Source organism: Camellia sinensis, chromosome 13 (assembly GCF_055761805.1).
Source record: "Camellia sinensis isolate YWXY chromosome 13, ASM5576180v1, whole genome shotgun sequence".
Classification (NCBI taxonomy): Eukaryota; Viridiplantae; Streptophyta; class Magnoliopsida; order Ericales; family Theaceae; genus Camellia; species Camellia sinensis.
In genome coordinates this window covers 137,425,246-137,439,611 of record NC_138973.1, presented here as the reverse complement: position 1 = coordinate 137,439,611, position 14,366 = coordinate 137,425,246, and the positions used below count along the sequence as shown (strand labels likewise).

At 36.7% G+C, this 14,366-nt stretch overlaps 1 protein-coding gene across 31 annotated transcripts in view; it reads left to right on the top strand.

Annotated features, from left to right (window-relative positions):
- The window catches only part of ACA10 (autoinhibited Ca(2+)-ATPase 10), a 150,812-nt gene that overhangs the window by 43,327 nt on the left and 93,119 nt on the right, over positions 1 to 14,366 (top strand). Inside the window, exon 2 of one of the 31 annotated variants that reach the window (XM_082903518.1) lies at positions 1,299 to 1,488. The exons of the other annotated variants lie outside the window; for them this stretch is intronic. The gene's annotated coding sequence lies outside the window, so the exon portion shown is untranslated. The remainder of the gene's footprint in view (positions 1 to 1,298; positions 1,489 to 14,366) is intronic. 31 annotated transcript variants of the gene reach the window in all.

The following is a 14,366-nucleotide window of genomic DNA, read 5'->3' as shown; positions in this document are numbered from 1 at the left end:
TGTTTTCAGAAAATGTTTTATGGTGAAAATATTTTTTTTTATGTTTGGTGTTGGTGGTGGAGGTGGATGTAGTGGCATGGTGGTCAAGCGTTAGCAGTGGTGATAGTGACGGTGGCAGTGGTCGGGGTGACGGTGGTGTGGTGGTGGAGGTGACCGTGGAGGTGGTAGCGTGGTGACATTGGTAAACTTTAATTCGGAAAATATTTTTTGCCTTTTAGAAGTAGAAAACATTTTTTACCCATATAACCTTGTTTTCTGTTAACCATGGAAAATATTTTTCGGGTTGACTTTCGTTTTCTATCGTACTAAACATCAGAAAATATAAAAAATATTTTTTAGAAAATATTGTTCACCCAAACAAACGGAGCATAAGTAACTGGCAGCATTACTTGGCTAGAGAAACAGAATTCTCAAACATGTAAAAGGTGTTGGGAAAAGAATTTTTAGATGCTAAAAAACTCTCAATATTACTTGGCTAGAGAAAATAATTGGGCCTCCACAAAATACAGTTTGCAACGAATAATGCAGCTTTGGGTAGAAACTTGTGCATGATTTTCTTGTAGAATAAGTGCTGAAAAAATGGTTACCAAAATCCCATTTTCTCTAATTATTGTCCAAAGCATTAAATATTTGTAAAAATATTAAAATGTTTCAGGCCGATGCTTTATGTGTGTCTGCCATGGTCAGTAGTGTTGAGATATTGCTCTTATCTAATCTTTTATTTCTCATTTTTTGAGTGCTGCTATTAGCACCTCATCAATTATTTTAGACCTTCCATTTTTTAGTTTTTATTTTTTATTTTTTTTATTACAATAATAACCTCAAGTGAAATTACTAAAAATAACATCAATAATTTTGAGACACCCCATCTCACAATTAACCCTACATACGTACTACATCTTTCCCAAATCCCACCTTCAAAACCTACTCACGTTCAAAGTCTTGAAAACCCTTTGGCGGCAATATTTCAGTGACAATGTTGATAACAATTTGATTACATATACTTCTTCGGTAATGACAATGAGTGGAAGTTTTTGAGATAACCACAACTTCATGAGACGAGAGGAGTACAACAATAAAAGCTTAGAAGAGGTTCATGGCTTTGATGATGTTCTTAACTCAGAGGAGATTGGCTTTGTAAAAGTAAGTTTCTTGAAAAAAATGGTAAAAATAATAAAAATTGTTCGCCATTTTTTCGGGACTGAACTCTCGAACATATAACCAAAATTCAGGAATACAAGCTCGAACATTGTTTATTTGTTCAGGAACAGGTAACTGAACATTTCTTATTTGTTCAGGAACAGATAATCGAAGCAGCAGCAGAAGCCGGCAAACAAAGGACGTCGGACCACCCTTGGGTAGTCGACCGGCCGGTTGACCGGAGGGTGAAATCCTACCTAGTTTTGGTCACAAGTATAGTGAGGCAAAGAATGAATGACAGAAAACCAACTAGAGAAGTATGAAAGTGGATTGTGTGTTTGAAAATAGGTAATAAAAAAAAACAAAACCAAACAAATTGATAAATCTCGTAATGAAGTAGAGAGAAAAACTTCTTAATCACACAAGTTTTTTGCATTGGTTTTGGGAGGTTCCACCGTCGTGGGTTTTGTTAGGGTTTTGGGAGATAGGCTTTTTGGGGTGTGGGGGTGTGCATTTGAATGGGTGTAATGTTTTTACAAGGATAATTTTGGTATTATTTGGAAAGAGAGAATAAATTTTAAAGGTTTTATAATTTATAAGTGGAGGTCTAGAGAAATGGGGGGTCTAAAATTATTGATGGGATGCTAATAGTAGCACTTTTTTTTATTCATCACCAACAAAAGAAAATTGTATTGGTAAAAGAAGGAAAGAAACTACAAATGAGAGAGAACAATGTGTCCTCAAAAAAGAAAGAGGATTTTTATTTATTTATTTTTTTTATAAATAGCACATTGTGACACAACCCTCCATTCACTATTGATTAAATACGTAGGAATCCCTTTAAAAGGAGGGGAGATCAAGCCCAAAATGAAGCCGTCAAGCGTATTTTGTACCAAAATCTCATCAAAATTCTCAAACTTATCTTCAAATGCCATTGTATTTAATTCCAATTGTAGGTCGTCCGAAAAAATATATAGGGCTTGTTGGTTTGCTTTTGGGAGAGTTGATTTTGAAAAAAAATTTCAAAATTTTGTTTGGTTTGTGATTGTTCTAAAAAAGTTTCTAAAATCATTCTCTCTCGTACACATCAATCAATCACTTTTTCTCTCTCCTCTCTTCTTCTCAATCACTTTTTCTCTCACACACATTTACTCAATTACAACAAAATATCAAATCATCCCAAACTCCAAAACTACTTTCAAAATATAAAACCAAACAAACAATTTTTTTTTCTAAATTCTCTCCCCAAATTTTTTTTTTGAAAATCACTCTCTCAAAAACAAACCAAACGCACCCATAGTGTTTGTACAAGAATCTATATCACTAAAGGGGCGAGTAATGTGAACAATAAACTGGAGATGCAGTAAGGATCAAGTTGTTTTGAGCCATTAATGAATATAATTGGGCCTAATTTAATTAGTTCACTTGGGTCTCCAATTTGAGTTACTCCCCTTCCGTCTCAAAATATTAATCCCTTATTCCATTTTTCATTGTCCCAAAATATTAGTCCATTTTCAAAAATTAAGAACTAAAATAATATGAATTTCCTATTTTGCGCTTCTTTTAAATTCATTAACAACACAAAAAGTATAATTATGACAATTGATTGTCCAAAAAATGTGCTAGCAAAGGGTAATTTTGGAAAATTAATTTTTTAAAAGTGTAATAATTGTACTACCAAAAAAAGTTAGATTTCCCAAGAGGGACTATTATTTTGCAACGAAGGGAGTATTATGATTATTTTAATGTGGTGGTATTACGTAAGATTTCTGAATGAACAATTTTGTGTATTCAATTGTATATGTACAAAGTGAACAACTGTTTATATAGACGTAAGACAGATTAAAAAAAGAAAATAGAATCCCTATACAATCAAAGGGATAGCAAATATGCCTAATATAAATATATACATAATATATACTAGTATACAGAATAGATACGAATATATTCTCACACCCCGCTCAAACTCAAGGTGTTTTAGCAGAAAACACAGAGAGTTTGTCTTGAAGAAATTGAAACCTAGCAATGATGTGAGTCTTGGTAAAGAACAAGTTGCAAAGACGAAGTGACAAATGGAAGTGAGATAGAGCCAGGCTGTTTATGCTGACGGACAAAGTGACAATCAATCTCAATGTGCTTCGTTCGTTTATGAAAGATAGTGTTATAGGCAATCTAAATAGCACTATGGTTGTTATAGTAGAGAGATGTCAGGGAAGATTGAGGGACACCCAAATCAGACAAGAGACAACGAAGTTAGACAACTTCAACAGTAGCATGAATTATAGCACGATACTTAGCTTCGACAATAGAACGAGGCACAACAGTTTGTTTGTTGCTTTCCCAAGAAATCAAGGAATCGCTAAGAAATATACAGAAACCAGAAGTGGACTTGCGATCATTAACATCACTAGCCAAATTAGCATCAGTATAGGCCACCAGATCCAAGGATGAAGTAGAAGACAACAACCAGCCTTGGAAGATAGTATCACAAAGATAGTGAAGAATCCGAAGCAAAGCAAAAACGAATTGGCTAGCCACATGAACAACATAGGTAAGATCAAGGCAAATAACTGTCAGATAGACTAAGCAATTCATAAGCTCTCGATATAAAGTGGGATAAGCCAGAGGGATACCATCAGTAGTGTTGAGTGTCACATTAAGCTCAATGTGAGTATCAAAAATCTTAGTGTCAGTAAGACCGCCACAGTGAATAACCTCATTAGCATACTTGGCCTGAGATAGAAAGTAGCCCTTGGGAGAAGAAGCTACCTCAATATCAAGAAAATATTGCAATGGTTCCAGATCTTTCATTTCGAAAGTGCAGAAGAGATGCTGCTTGACCTTAGAAATAACAGAAGAGTTAAGACCCATTGATGATCATATTATCCATATATAGTAACAAGGCAACAAAATCAACAAAGGTGTGGAGGAGAAACAAGGCAAAGTTGTGGGCACAAGGATGAAACCCAAGTTTAGTAACAGCTGTTTGAAAGCGATCATATCAAGTACGAGGAGATTGTTTCAAACCATACAGAGTATGACGAATACGACAAACTTGTCCAGAGGAATGGTGAAGGCCAGGGGGAGGACGCATGTAAACCTCTTCAGTGAGATGTCTATTTAGAAAAATATTCTTAACATCCATCTAATAAAGAGGCCAATGACGAACAGTAATAACAGAGATCAAAGTATGAATAGTAGTCATCTTGGTAATAGGGGCAAAGGTCTCCTTATAATTAATACTATACTCTTGTGAGAAACTTTTGGCAACTAGGAGAGCTTTGTAGCGCTCGAGAGAACTATCAGAATGAGTCTCGATTTTATAGATTCATTTGTAACCAATTAGATTTTTGCCAACAGGCAGAGAAATCAACTCCCAAGTATTAGTCTTTTGCAATGTAGACAACTCGTCTTTCATAGCTTGAATTCAATTAGGATTGACAAACCTCCTTTTAAGACTGAGGTTTTGAAAAAGAGTGAATAACAGACAAAAATGTATAGTATAAAGGAGAAAAACATGTTTTAGCAAAATCAAGTTTGATTAGCTGTTTACGGATGCGAAGGGGATACTTACGGTTAGCAAGATTAGAGTCGTTAGAAGCAGGAGAATCAGCAGCAGCAGCAGCAGGGGCAGTGACAACTGGTGAAGGGAGAGCCTTGTGACGAGAATAGACTAACATCGGAGGAGGAGAAGGAGTAGGCGGGAGAGGAGGCGGAGAGGATGGAACAGACTCATGGGGGATAGTGGAGAGGGACTTAGCAGGATAGGTAGTAGGAGGAGAAGAAGGAACAAGCTCATGGGGAAAAGTAGAGATGTACTCATGAAGAGGGACTTTAGAAGGAAATGGATTAATGTGAACCAACTCTTTTTTAGAAACTGGAGCAGTGAGAGGAGGAGGCTCAAAGTAAGCTAGACGTTCCAGGAAGGCAACATGACGAGAGATGAAAAAGCGACGGGAAACAAGATCGTGCGATAGCCTTTCTGATTGTAGCCCAAAAAGACATATAGGACAGATTGGGCACTAAGTTTTGTCCCATTTTTTCGGGGAAGGACAAAATATGTAGACCCAAAAACACAAAGGAAAGAGTAATTGGGGAGTTGGGAAAACAGAGCCCCATAAGGAGAGCGGATAGAGAGTAGGGGGGTAGGCATATGGTTGAGAAGAAAATTTGTAAGAACGGCTTCCCCCCAAAAGAGAGCCGGAACAGAGGTAGAAAGGAGAGATCTAGCTGTCTCAAGGAGATGACAGTACTTACGCTCAGCATGATTATTTTGAGCGGGTGTATCAGTATAGGAAGTTTGGTGAATGGTACACAAATTGGCCAGATACTCACTGTCAGGACCTAAACCCGTCCTTAGAGGTTTAGGCCATGACTGACCAGTAATCCCATATTACCCTGCCTCAAAGACAAAACGAATAACTAACAATAGTAAACGGGGTTTTGCGGAAGCAATAATAGAATATAACTACGTCTATCGAGCAGTGCATAAATGCAAATTACACAAGTATTTAAAACTTAAAACTCACATATCTAATCTTACACACATACATAGGTACAACACATTGAGTTAAACTTCTTATACATATTATCCATTTGAAATAAGTCCCCAAAGAACAAAACAAAATAACATAAAATAATAGGGTTGACACAACTTGTCTCCACTCGAGTCCAAGTACGCCCTATCACGGAGGCACTTTAAAGCGGCTTCACAAAAGGTGGACTCCTGAGGTTGCTCTAGACTTGACATTTCATCTTCTCAACGACATGTATATAGGGAAAAGGGGTGAGCTAAAATCCAGTCAGTAATATCAATATAAAGAGGTTAAATGAATGATGTCTAGCATAATACAAATCATATCTCATGAGTTTTGAAACAAATCATAATTAAGTACTTGTCATATCAAAGTTTATAAATTATAACTCATATGTGGTGCATCCAATAGCACAAAACAAAGGGTCCGAAGGCATATATCAAAGGGGCCTTGAAGGTCAACATAGGAATCACATGAATCTAATCGAAGGGACCATCTAGGTCAAGCAAAGGGACCACTCGGGGCAACATCAGAGATCTCTATCGAATAACGAAGGGCCTTTGGATTATTTCTTCCAGGCAAGGGCCTAATCAATCAAATAATGAAGTGCCTTGGTATTATTTCCCCTAGGCAAGGGCCTAACTAAAGGATGCCATAATTACATTTCGAATGAGACAATCATTCATTCAATCAAAATAGCATTTCAAAATAGCGTTTTTGAAGTAATTCAAAATACATTTGAACATATCTTTACAAAGATATTACTCACAGTGGGCTGGCAAAGGTGTTAGACCTTAGATAACCACCTACACAAAACACATAACAAAGATACACATTGAAGTGCACATTCATAACAAATAGCGTATCTTAATTCAACTCTCTTACGCGTGTTTCTAGTTTATTCCATGACTAAGAATGTCTAAATAATGCTTAAGAATGCCTAAAAGGGCATGAGGATGCAAATATGTGCATTGGAGTGTTTGACAAAAATTGCTGAAAACAGAGTCTTCGCTCAAGCGCACATTTGTTCGTTCGAGTGGTGTGGCTTGACTGCAAAAATACTAGATGGTGTTCAAATTGGCTCGAGTCATCACTTGGTTGCTCGAGCCAAGTGCAATGCAAAGTTGAGTTCATTCAAGCGCACACTTGGATGCTCTAGCCAACAACAAATGTCTGCAAAAATGCTAAGAGCATGCAAAGTACTCTCGAGTCACGGTTTCATCGCTCAAGCAAACTGGGTGAATTCTGGGCTTTCCACATTGCTCTTTGAAGTTCAAAAGCATGTCTCTTATGTTCAAAGCTTGCATGATTTGATAAAAATATGTAGAAACTCTTTATAAAGCATGAATTCAAGGAAATTATGAAACCATACTCTCAGACTTCTTTCAATTTCCCAAGACAAGACTCAAAATGTTTTTGTCATGCATGCAATGAATTGAACTTCTTTCCTTTCAACACATGATTAAATGAAATGAGAAGTGTAGAAACGTGAAGAATCCCTCAAGTTAATGTGTAAAAGCTCCATGTATGTATGAATTTGTAGAAAATTAAGCTCAAAGATGGAGAATTATGCATGCATGTCCAATTTCAACCCAATCCTACGAGAATTCTAGTGATTCTAGCATTTTCCTCTCAAATTCATGCAAATAATCTTACAACCTCCATGAATTTAACTTCTATATGGATTATCTACAAGAATTATGTGTAATGATCTTACCTAGAGCTTGAATTTAGGAGTTGCTAGCTTAATCTCTTCAAATCCTCGTCAATCTCTCTTCTCTCTCTCTAGAAGTTAGTCCTCTCTCTAGAATCTTAGCCACAATATTTGATGATAAAGAATGAACTCAAAATGCCTAAGGCACATGTATTTATAAAAAGGAATTAGATTATGCTAATTAACCTAGATTAAGCTTAATTAATCCTAATAAAGTCTAATTGATTTTTTCTAATTATTTTGATCCAAATCAAATTTTAATTAAATTTGCCATATGATTCTAAATAACCAATTAGCCTATTGAGCTAGTCAATTTTGGTTTTTGAATCCGTTTAGGTTTTCAATTTCGAATTCTAAGTTGGTATTCTAATAGATATTCCAGAAACAGACAGATAAACACAAATTAAACACATAATCATGCAGTTATACTTATTAAAATAATATGCAAAAATAATATGTATGTTGGGGTCATCGCACTCACAGAACTCTGTTTTAAAATACTCCCCACCTAAGTCGGACCGTAACAATTTGTGGTAGATCCAAACTATCTGGTGATCATAGACCGAAAGTTATAGTATATTTGGTAGAAGTTAAATTTATGAGTTATAAGATAAACCCAAGTATAGTGGGTGCAATCATCAACAAAAGGTACATAATATGCAGAACCCTCTTTAGTGAGAATAGGAGAGGGTCTCTAGACATCAGTCTGCACGAGAAAATGGAAAACAGAAATATAAGTACTTTTATTTAATGGTAAAACTGGCATTTTGGCAAGTTTACACGCCTAACATTCATCAATTTGACTATAAGAAACTTTACCCAACAATCCTGACTGAGTTAAAGGCCGTAAGCGGTCAATAGACAAATGACCCAGGCGAGAATGTCATAAATAAAATTGACTCGACTGAGAATCTAACTGAAATGAGGAAAGTGCAACTGGAGAGGTGGATAAAGAAAGATGCAAGCTTTTTACCACATAGAGATCTCCAACTCTATGGCTGGTCCCAATTTGCTTCTTGGACACCCGATCCTGCACACAACAGACAGAAGAGGAAAATATAACATCAAAACTAGAAGCATCATGTTGACTGATGGATAATAAACTGACAAATAGTTGAGGAACGTAAAGAACATAGGGAATAGTAATACCAGACATAATAGAGGATAAGACAAAATCAATAGACAGAACAGACATACTAGACCCATTAGCAATATTAATAATAATAGGAATGGGTGGGGGAATACAGTTTTGAAGTAAGGAAAGGCGTTGAGTCATATGATGAGAGGCACTAGAATAAAAAAGCCAGACAAAAGAAATGATACCTCTTATCGTGCAACCAAGTGACGAATCTTCGTAATAAATGTGATTTCGCGTTTCTTAGAAAGAAACGTGTAAGAATCGCGTTTCTGTGGAGAGAGAAACGCGATCTTGTCCAAGATAGATCGTTGGTGGCTATGAACATAAACCCTAGTCTGTTGGTCGACAAAGAGAGAGAGGAGAAAGAAGGTGAAGAAGAACCTAAACATGTTAAAGCTTAATAGGGTGAAGTTAAAGCTCTAGATCGAGATATGTTCTTTGCTTCGTTTTTGTTTTTCTTTTATCATTTTGAAGGTCGTCTTCTTTCTCTGTGTGCTTTTCGCCTCTCTGTCTCAGTTCGTCTCTCTCTCTCTTTGGCAGGTCGTCTCTCTCTTTCGCAGTTCATCTCTCTCTCTCTCGCTCTCTCTCTCTCGCAGATAGTCTCTATGTCTCTGTTTTTTGTCGTCTCCTCCTCTGCTTTTTCCTCTCTGTTCTTGCTAATCGTCTTTTCTGCCTTCATCTTTGCCTTCTCTCTCTCTCTCACTTGCGCTCTTTCTCTCTCTATGTGGCTTTCTCACGATATATATAATATAAGTAATATATATATATATATAAAAGTTAATATAAGATAAAACATATATAATCTTTATATATATATGAGTATATATTATACATATTAATAAAAAAACACAAACACATATATGTAAAATAAAATAAAAAAATTAACAATAACACATTATTTAAAAAATATAATAAATAATGTGTATTAAAATAAAAATATTTATAAAAAAACTTCTAATATATATTAATATATATATATATATATTACTACTCCTCGAGGCGCTCCCAACCTAAGAAACTTCTATCAGCTAACTCTTCCTCGCTCCAGCTTCAGCTCCCACTTCGTGCAACTAAGTTATACTTGATGAGGATCTAAGCGAATCTGAATAAAGAGAGGTAAGAGTGGAGATAGATGGGGATGACTGAGTGGTGGACGGGGATATGTTGAAGTTGAGCAATCTGAGCACTCAAGAAAGCCAAGTTAGGATCGGGAGCTGGAGCAGATGAAGTATAAGCGGCAGGAGGTCGGAAAGTACTCGGAGTAGGACTGCGAAATTCTGTTTGAGGTGGTTAAGAAGATGGAGTAGGCTTACGTCCCTTCTTGGGGCAGCTGTACTTCCAATGACCTCTCTGATGGCAGAATGTACACATTTGGATCTAACGGTCCTTTCTTGGGCTTCGCAGTGGCCTGAAGTTGATGAGGAGGTGGGGTTGATAATAGACGAGGCTTAGTAGGAGCCAAGAAGATAGAGGGAGGAAGAGTCTGATTGGTATTCTTAAGTCGGCTTTCCTCAGAGAGGAGCTCACGAACAATAGCTTTCATAGAGGGAAGAGGAGATCAGTGAAGGATACCACCACGGATAGTCTTATACTGAGGGGAGAGAGCCGTTAAGAACTGCACTAAACGACCCTGCTCCCGAAACTTAATAAAAGCGTTTAGTATCTTGAGACTAGGTGGTTCCATAAGAGTCAACTGATTTTAGAGACCTATCATTTCAATATAGAAATCCAGAATAGACTGATCCTGCTGATGAACACTCTGAATAGCTGTTTCTAACTCATTCCGCTTGGCAAAGTGGTACTGTTGATAAACACTCTATAAATAATCCCACACCTCCTTGGCAGTATTGTATTTAGAAAACATTATCCTAATATGGTTATCTATGGAATTATGAAACCAGGTTAGAACTTGGACATTATCACAATCCCAGGTGTCACAAGAAGTCAGATATTCTTCTGTTTTCAGGTCTGACAGACAAGGAACAGAACCAAAAACATAGCCTCATTTTTTTTGATTTGGAAGAAAATTCTTCATAACACTGGGTCAATAAGCATAAGTGGCACTAGTGAGTTTGCATATGAAGGTTTGGATTTTGGTGTCCGACATTGTGAAGATATGTAATCAAAACAAGAGGGGTCCAAACGAAAAATAAAGAGACAAGCTGTGGTCAAAACGTAAAAACCAGAATTTTGATCAATCAAACAGATATATCGTAATATATATGATCACAATTTCAAAATATTAGAGTGAAAGGAGATACCAATCACCGGCGAGTTACAAGCAGAGAACAAGAATCATCGAGGCAACCAGTAGATGTGGCGAGCACATAATGATGCGAGTTGCAAACCAGAGAGGATGAGTCAGCGAACCAGAAAACCAAAATTAGAGACAACCGCGAGTCAAAGAGGAGATAGAAGAAGTCACGAACAACACGTCGGAGGGGAGTCCTTCGGCTGGAGATAACCAAATGACCTAGACAACCAGCAATCAATCCAGACCCAATCAACCCAAATGACCTACGAAGCAAGGAGCTTCGATCGATCGTGAACCAGAGAAGGAAACGACAAACCAGAAATAAGAGACTAGGGTTTCGAAAATAGCTTTGATACCATGTAAGATTTCTGAATGAACAATTCTGAATATTCAGTTGTATATTTACAAAGTACACAACTGTTTATATAGCCCTAAGACAGAGATTAAAAAAAGGAAATAGAATCCCTATACAATCAAAGGGATATCAAACATGGCTAATATAAATATATACATAATATATACTAATACACAGAATAGATACGAATATATTCTCACAACCTGTTCATTTGTATATTTTAATTTTGTGTTTGGGCCTCAGAATCTGTATGGTTTTACTTACATAAATGGAGGGCTTTTTTACAAATGATTGGAATTTGTCGACCTTCACCTACCACCACTCTCACTTTAGTGCTACTCTATGAAGCATGAATACTTCAAAAATGGTGATGTATCCGTATCGCATCTGTATCGGATACCGATACTCCTTGGATACTCATGGATATGTATTTGATACTTATTAATTATTTTTTCATTAATTTATTCGATACTTAATTTTGAAGTATCAGATACTTTAAGTGATATTTACCCCTAATACTTTATTTTCTTATTTGATGAGAAGAACATAGTGAGAATTAAAAGTAAATAAAATTTGTTAAATTGATGTATCTTTATTGTTTCATGCATGTCCGCTACAATTACATAGAAAGTAAGGATTAATAAGAGAAGATAACAATATTAAAATTAAAAATTAATAAATAAATAAGCAAGTAAACTTGAGTGCAATATGTTTACTATTACCAATGGGAAAAACATAGGAACAAGTTGTGGATTGTTCTATTATTGTAATATAAATATATTAAACTTGATATTAAGCTGAAATATTTGCAAGACTTATTGAAAATTTAAAAAATAAACAAGTTACTATCTTAAGTTAATACCTAATTCTTAGTTCTTAAAGGTTAGTGTTTTTCATCATAAAATTACAATGTGATCTCTCAACATTCTTGAGCTTATGTGTAACTCACTATCAATACTTTTTTTAAAATATATTTTTTATAAACGTATCCTAGCCATATTCGGGTCTTACTTTTTTAAGTTTTGTCGTATTGTCATATCCGTATCGTATCCATATCCGTGCTTCCTAGGCGTTACTTTCACCCTCACACCCTCATTGGTACACTTACATATATAGAGAGTGAGATAGGGAGGATGTACATATTATTTGAAAGTGGAGGAAAATTAAAGCTAAAATATAAAGATCAATTAAGGCATTTTCTTTTCATGAATAATGCAGGATTTTATGTTTTGGTTGTGAACTTTTGATAAGGAACATTGGTCAATTACTTTAAGAAGTTATCTATCAACTATGAAATAGAGGACAAAAAAAAAAAAAAAAGAAATAAACAAAAGAAGGATTTCATGTACGTTAAGGATTTGTATAATTAGAGTCATGTATACCAAAAAGAATGACTTCACAAGGAGGGCTATGCATTGAAGCGTTATATACTAGTGTTGCGCAAAAGTTTTTAAAGTTTGGCATTTATTGATTAGTATAAGGTCCAATGGTAATACACCTAGATGTGATGTGGACTTGTTTAGGTTGAGAGAAAAACCATCTCTCTTTTAGCTGGGCTATTTTTGAGAAGTTGGTGATTTTTTAAGACAGTGATTATGTTAAAATAATATTGGTTGGGTTATTATTTTGTAATTATTCTATGTCTTAGGGCTCCCTTGTAATTATTAATCTTCATTAATATAAATAGGGGATGATATCCTAATCATTCCCTAATCTGGTATTTTTTTGAAATTTATCATGGTATCAGAGCCAAACCCTAAAACCTAAACCCATCTACCCATACAGTATCCACCAGAGCCAACAACCACCGCCGAAGACAACACACTTCAGCAAGAAGCCTGAGGGCTTTCGGCTCACACCTGAGGGATTTCGGCTCACCTAAGGTTTCGAAAATCACCTGGTGCATGAACGTGGACAATTGAATCACCTTCAGATCATCTTCATTGTCTTCGTCGACTACTGGATGACCCAGCCGACAGCTTCCAAGCCTTCGTTGGCTTCAGTCGACTGCCTCGCCTCTCTCTCTACTTGACTCATGTGCTGCCTGCCTCTGGTTCTTCATTGTCTTCCTCTGTCTGTCTTTAGCGCCTTTGGTTCTTTGTCGTCTGTCTGTCTCTCTTTCTTGAGTTATTTATTTATCTTTTATTTTATTTTTCTCTTTTCTTTAAAAAAAAAAAAAGCAGAATATATATATATATATATATATATGAGGAGGTAAATATATGAGTTCACTTTTTATACTGCTCTAGTGGTCGTCGTGTTTGTGTTTTCCTTCCACCATCCTCTACCGAATTTGTGATTGGCACTAGTTTTGTTGCGTAGTAGTATAGTACCTATGGCTGGTTCTACCGGTGTGTCCACTACTTCTCAGACACCTAGGAGTGAGAGTCTCCCTATACCTACTACTACTATGACTGATAATCCCAAACCTAGTCTTAAAATCACTATCTCTCTATTTAATGGTCAGAACTATCTCGTTTGGTCGCAGAGTTTGACTATGTTTCTGAAGAGTAGAGGGAAGATGCGGTATGTGGATGGTAGGATACAGGCACCCAGCACAACTGACCCGGGTTATGACCAATGGGAGATTACCAACCATTTGATTGTGGGTTGACTTATTCATTTGATGGTACCGGACATTGGCGACGGCTATTTATCTATGGAGACGGCCCAGGATGTTTGGGATGCTGTGGCTACCACCTATTCCCGCAAAGGGAATTTCTCACAGGCATTTGAGTTACGCTGCTCTATTGAGAGCTTTGTTCAAGGGGAGCAGACGGTTTTTCAGTACTTCATTTTCCTCACCAACGGCTGGAAACGCCTTGATCACCTGCAAGATTATAAGCCTGTTTGCACTACTGATTTAGTTGGGTACAAAAAGTTCATCGCACAGGAGCGAGTCTTCAAGTTTCTGGCAGGCCTCAATGTGGAGTATGATCCGATTAGGAGTTGAGTGCCGGGTATGGACACTCTTCCTTCACTTTAGGACGCATTTGCCTATGTACAGAATGAGGAGAGTCGCTGGTCTGCTATGATGTCCCTGGTCTCTACTGACCGCTCAACATTACTGTCTACCCCTCGAGATGGCCTCAGCCTGACTCCCATTCCTCCGTCTACCGCCTAGGAGTCTGTATTCTGTGATTACTGTAAAAAGCCGCGGCATACTTGTGAGACGTGTTGGAAGCTTCATGGGCCTCCATCCGGGGGTCGCGGTGATCGATTTGTTTCTA